Below are 6,195 nucleotides of genomic sequence, written 5' to 3' on the forward strand. Positions count from 1 at the left end.
TTATTTATAAATAATTTTTTGTTAAACAAAATTTTTTATCGTTATGTTATTATTATTATTATTATTATTATTATTATTATTATTATTATTATTATTATTAACGGTAACATTATTGTTGTTGTAATTTAGAGAATATTTGACAATTTTAATCATGAAAAATATTTAATTGAATTATTGAAGTACAATTATTGAGTGCATTAATATATATTTTAAGTATTGCAAGAAAGATTTGATAGGTTTTAATTTTCAGCAAACAAATATAAAGAAAATAAGCAGCCATTGTAATATGCTCTTATTAAAATAAAAAGACAACAAAAAAAATTTCTGTATTCAAATTTAAAATATTCAATTTTAAAGATTAGCCTTCATTATATAATTGGCAATCCTTCAAGAATAAATTCAAGAAAAAGAATCAATCATAAGCAAGAATTATGTCACATAAATTGGACAGCATTAAAGAGTGCAACGATTAGCTTGATCAAAAAGAAAATTATTCTTATATTCAAGAAGAGATATAAATATATTGATGGATCATCAAAAAAGAAGGCAACCAATTCGTACATATTTTCAGACTATACAAACAACTTTTGTTTTTTTTTTTTTTATTTATATTGAGAAATATAAAAGGTAAAGAAAGCTAATCACACAAAAAATATTTTAATATATTGATTCAGTGTTTAATTTCAAAAGTGTACTGAAACTAGAGTGCACTTAATTCTCCTTAAGTAGGTTGGACTTAGTACCTAGGTGTTACTAGATTTGGGATAGCTTAGGTGAGTTACAAGAGTGAGTCTCTTGGAATTTGTGGTTGTTATCAATCTTGACTATACTAGAAATTCTACCATTGTTGTGATGGAGACTAGATGTAGGTCGCATTGCACTTTGTAGTCGAACTAGGATATATCGTGATAAATACACTAGAATATAATTATATTCTAATATAAACTTTAAAATATCATCCAAATTAAAAGTACTACATAACCACAATGTTCACACAAAAGATATTTTAATCTATTGATTGAGTGTTTAATTTCGAAAGTGTACTGGAACTAGAGTGCACTTAATTCTTCTTAAGTAGGTTGGACTAGCACCTAGGTGTTACTAGATTTGGGATAGCTTAGGTGAGTTACAAGAGTGAGTCTCTTGGAATTTGTGGTTGTTATCAATCTAAAAATTATTTTATAATAAAATAATAAATAAAATTTGAATAAATACACTAGAATATAATTATATTCTAATATAAACTTTAAAATATCATCCAAATTAAAAGTACTACATAACCACAATGTTATAATCTCATTCAAACAAACTCAAAGTCAAATAACAAAAACAACTAATCAAACATAAAATGCATCAATAGTAATCTCAACAACAATTACCTCTCCTTAAGGTACGTATAATTACCTCAACAGTCAACAGTTACCCACAACAATTACCTCTCCTTAAGGTAGTTATAATTCTGCTTTGTAAATTACCTATTAAAACTGCCCATCACATAGACTCACACAAATCTCCCATCTATCACCATTTTTTGGCAAAGCTCCTAATAACAACAAACATGAAAATTAATTAGTACAGAAAACTTCTCAAGAATATTAGATAATTCCCCCAAAACCAAACTTTAATAAAGAGAGACAAAACTAGAAATGGGTGCTGGTTTGGATTTCTCTGCAGATTTTAGCTAGAGATCGGCTTAATTGTGGAAGGATTTTAGTTTAGTCATCTTGCCATTGAGTTCAACCTTGACAGTCTTTCCAAGACAGCCAGCAATGTCAACCACCCATTTTTTCATCAAAACTACTACATCTTCTTCAAGCTCCGCCATCTTGAACTTTTCCAAGTCAGGCTTAAAGGTTACCTTGGTCCAGTTCTCACCTTCTTTGCATTTGGTAATCACGTGATCATACTTTTTTCCCATATTGTTCGAAAACACCTATAGCAACAACTAAGCAATACAATAAGCATTGCCCTCAAAATAACTGCATTCAACTTCATAAATGTACACGGAACATGAAATTTCAACAAAAAGGAAAAAAATTTGAAAAGAAGAGGAAACAATTTAACAAAGAATCAACTAAACTCTCCGTTCAGTTCTAAAGCTCTATATATTTAGGAAAAACAAAACTTATGAAGATCCAAAATTCACTTCATACACGCAGATAAAAGTTAGGGTTCAGCATTATCAATTAAGTAAACAAATTCATAAATCACATAGAACATAAGTCCAAAAAATAATTATTCATAACAAAACAATCAAAATTATTCAATAATTGTTCAACCCAGTAACAAGTAACAACAACAAAGTTCACAGCTTAACTAACAACAATTACCCATAATTATTCAACAAAGTTCACAGTTCATAGAAAATAAAAAAAAAAATCACAATTCACAGTTCATAGAAAAATAAAAAATCACAGTTCACAGTTCATAGTTCACAGTTCACAGAATTTCACAGTAACAAAAAATTATTCAATTATAGTTAAAAAAAAATTACCTAGAAGCTAAAAGCCTTGAACAAAGCACGTAAGAGGGAGACACCGAGACAAGGAGCACCTTTGAACGGGCTTCGAATGGGACAGGGGCTGCGGTGGAACAGAGGTAGCGCCGACGGGACCGTGGCTGCGCGACGGAGGCTTCCACATTCGCACGGTGGCTGCACGATGGAGGGAAGGAAGGTTGCGATGGCTGCTGCGCGATGGAGGGAAAGTGAGAGAGCAAGCAGTGGCTGTTCGAAGTTGGAAGTTCCAACGGCGGTGGTAGCAGGCGGTGGCTAAACGAAAGTGAGGGAGGAGTAGGAGCTCGATGAGAGGAGCTCTGGACTGGGTGTGAGAGAGGCAGAGGGTGTGTTCTGGAATCTGGAGTTTGGTTAGGGTTGGGCAGCCAAAATGGGCTAAACCCATCGGGCCAGCCCGTTTACTCATTTTAATGGGCGGGCTTTGCCTCTAAAATTAAGCCCGTTTAAATTTCGGGCTAAACGGGCTGAGCCTGATTAACCCGAAAAAAATGACGGGTTAAACGGGCTAGTCCGCAAGCTAAACAGGTGGCCCGTTTATTTTTCTTTAACATTTTTTTTCAAAAAGTTAACACTTTAGCCGATATTTCTCTTGATCCGACCCGAAAATCTGACCCATCAACTAAAAACTATTATTTTTTAAAGGTTTTTGACCTAAAAGTGGTATTTTTTGTTAAAATATTTTTCAAAAAATAAAATAAAAGGATAAACGGGCTGGCCCGATTAACCCATCGGGCTGGCCATAAACGGTCCGGACTAAAAAATTATGGCCCGTGAATAAAGAGAGCTTAAACGGGCTAGCCCATTTAACCCGTGGGCTTAAGGAGCCAGGCCTAAACGGGACGGGCTAGACTGTTTGACAGCCCTTGGGCTGGAGTAGTGGAGTTAGGGCTCAGCACCAATATAAACGACGGTGTTTGCTTCTATTTCAAACAAATTGGCCGGGTTACGGTTCGGTTCGACCCACCAGTTCTCGACCGGTTCGTTAGTTTAATAACGGTTTTTAAAATTGGCAATTTTAACATCTGACCGATTCGTTTTTTGTAACGGTTCACGGTTCGACCGGTTCAATCAACTGGTCCGAATCAATTTTCAGAACCTTGGATATTACTCTTCTTCCCTAAAATTTGCAACTTCCATTTTCGTTTTAGTCTCCTACTGCGAGACAAGGCAAAAATGAAAATAACATCCTATTTATCAGTTCCACTACATAATCTAAAAAAATTTTTATCACTTGTGTTTCCTTAATTTAACTCCCTCTCAACTCACTTGAAAACTTTCAATTGGCATCAGAACTTAGACTCAAGGGACAAGCTTAATAGTTTGGAGTAAAGATCTATGGCAACCTTTGTGGCTTATACGTTGACCGAAAGACAATCTTATTTTAGACATTCTTTCCTCAATGGAACCAATTCTTCTTATTAGAAAGAAAGGATGAGAATTTTTGTGCAATCAACTGAGTACAACATGTGGAAAATCATTGTGAATGACTCAGATATTCCTACCAAATGTGACGTTGAAGGCAATGTTGTTCCAAAAGAAGATTCCGAATGGATAGCTGAAGAAAAGAAGAGAGTGGAGCTAAATGCCAAAGCTATCAATATGATACAGTGTGCCATTAGCTTTGAGGAATTCACAAAAGTCTCAATGTGCAAAATAATAAAAGAGATATGGGACAAGTTGCAACTCACACATGAGAAAATCGAACAAGTTAGAGAAACCCTTGTTAACATGCTTATGAAGGAATATGAAATCTTATTCATGATGGAAGATGAATTTATGGTTGCACTGTTTACGAGGTTCTTCATCATCATCAATAACCTTAATGTAATGAAAAAATACTTCTTTGAAGTAGATCTTGTTAGGAAGATTTTAAAAAATCTTACCAAGCAATGAGAGATCATGAGCACTACCATATCTGAAGCTAATAATTTCAACAAAATTACTTATGATGAATTGAAAGAAAAGATACTGGTCTATGAATCTACTCATCTCAGCAATTATAACAAGAAAATGGAAGTGGCATTTAAATAAAAGATCACATCAGAAGAAGAAGATGAAGCCAACCTATCCGATGATGAGTTAGAATTCATTGCTGAAAAATTGAAAAGGATGATGAAACAAAAAGGCAGATGTAGAGAATGTCCACAAAAGAAAGCATTGCCCTCATGGGATGAGTTGGAAAGTGATAAATCTGATTGTAAAGCTCATGTTTGTCTCATGGGAAATCAAGATGATTTTAATGAGGTAAATTTTTCTGAACTATCACCAAATGGATTGTTATTATCATTGATAATTTAATTGTGAATTCTAAATTTTTTTTTGATAAATATGCTAAATACAAGAAAGAAAAGGAAGCTTTAAAATCAGAAGATAATTAGCTCAAAGAGCAATTAATCATGGCCGAATCTTCTTGTGTTTTAAAATAAGAAAATGGGTTTTTCAAAACTGAAATTGAGGATTTAAAATTGAGGCATTCAGCTGTTGAATCAAGTGACACTCTTGCTGAAAATGAAAAACTTGATGAGAGGATCAAGAACTTCAACATTAATTTAACAAAGTTTGTTCAAAGTTCAGAAATTTTGGACAAAGTTCTTGCTAATGAAAGGCCTCTTTTTATAAAATCTGGTCTTGATTTTGTGGTGGAAAGAAAACATGTTTTGAAAATTGATTATAAAACCTCGCCTTCCAAAACCAAAAGGGCCAAAATTGTTTTTAATATAAATCATAAGGCCACCTCTCTCAAACACAAGAATTCTTTTTATCAATAAAAAATTTCAACAAGAAGCAACATTTGTTTCAACTGCAATAAAGCTAGACATTCTTTACCACAATACATTTTTGAAAAGAAAAATGGTGATAAAATTTATAATATTGTTCATGATTATAATGCTCTTAGATAACCAAAATAACTTAACATAAAAGGATTCAAAATTAGATACCAAAAATTTTGTAAAAGATGTTACATGTTTGTCTTACATCCAAAAAGTAAAAGAGAGATTTGATATTTTTGATAAATGGATGTTCGATGTTCAAGGCATATAATGAGATGGTAAACTTTCTTCATCAAGATAAATAAGTATAGAGGAGGATTTGTGACTTTTGGAGTTGATTGAAAAGCAAAATCATTGAAATGGATGAAATTAGAGAATATTTGAAGGAGTTATATCAAATTCATCTAATACTTAAGAGAAGACAGCACTATGGCAACATGAACTAGAAAATTCTACAGAAGAATTATGCAGGAGACAAAATTCTGAATCATCTTTTGGCTCTGAATATTCTGAAGCTAAGACTTATATTGATTCATCTGAATCTAATGCTATTTTCCAGTTTTGTCTCTCAGGTCGAGACGAGATTTTTTTGGGTATGATGAATGGGGAACTTTCTTTTTTGAGCTTTTTTTCTATCCTTTATTGCTTTATGTTTTCTTTTCATATGCTCTATTTTTTCATCATGCTTTAATGCTTTTCTTTCATCCATGATTGATTTGATACATGTATGCTTTGCCTTTATGATAATTGCTATGATTTTATATATTGATTGAGAAGTTTTGACACATTATGTCTCGATATATGTTTATATATTTTCACTATTACAGCTTCAATTTTTATGTTTTAATCCTTTATTTCAGTTTGTTGCTGCATGTTTGTTATGACTATTTTCTTTTTATAGACGTTTTG

Source organism: Arachis ipaensis, chromosome B09 (genome assembly GCF_000816755.2).
Source record: "Arachis ipaensis cultivar K30076 chromosome B09, Araip1.1, whole genome shotgun sequence".
Classification (NCBI taxonomy): Eukaryota; Viridiplantae; Streptophyta; class Magnoliopsida; order Fabales; family Fabaceae; genus Arachis; species Arachis ipaensis.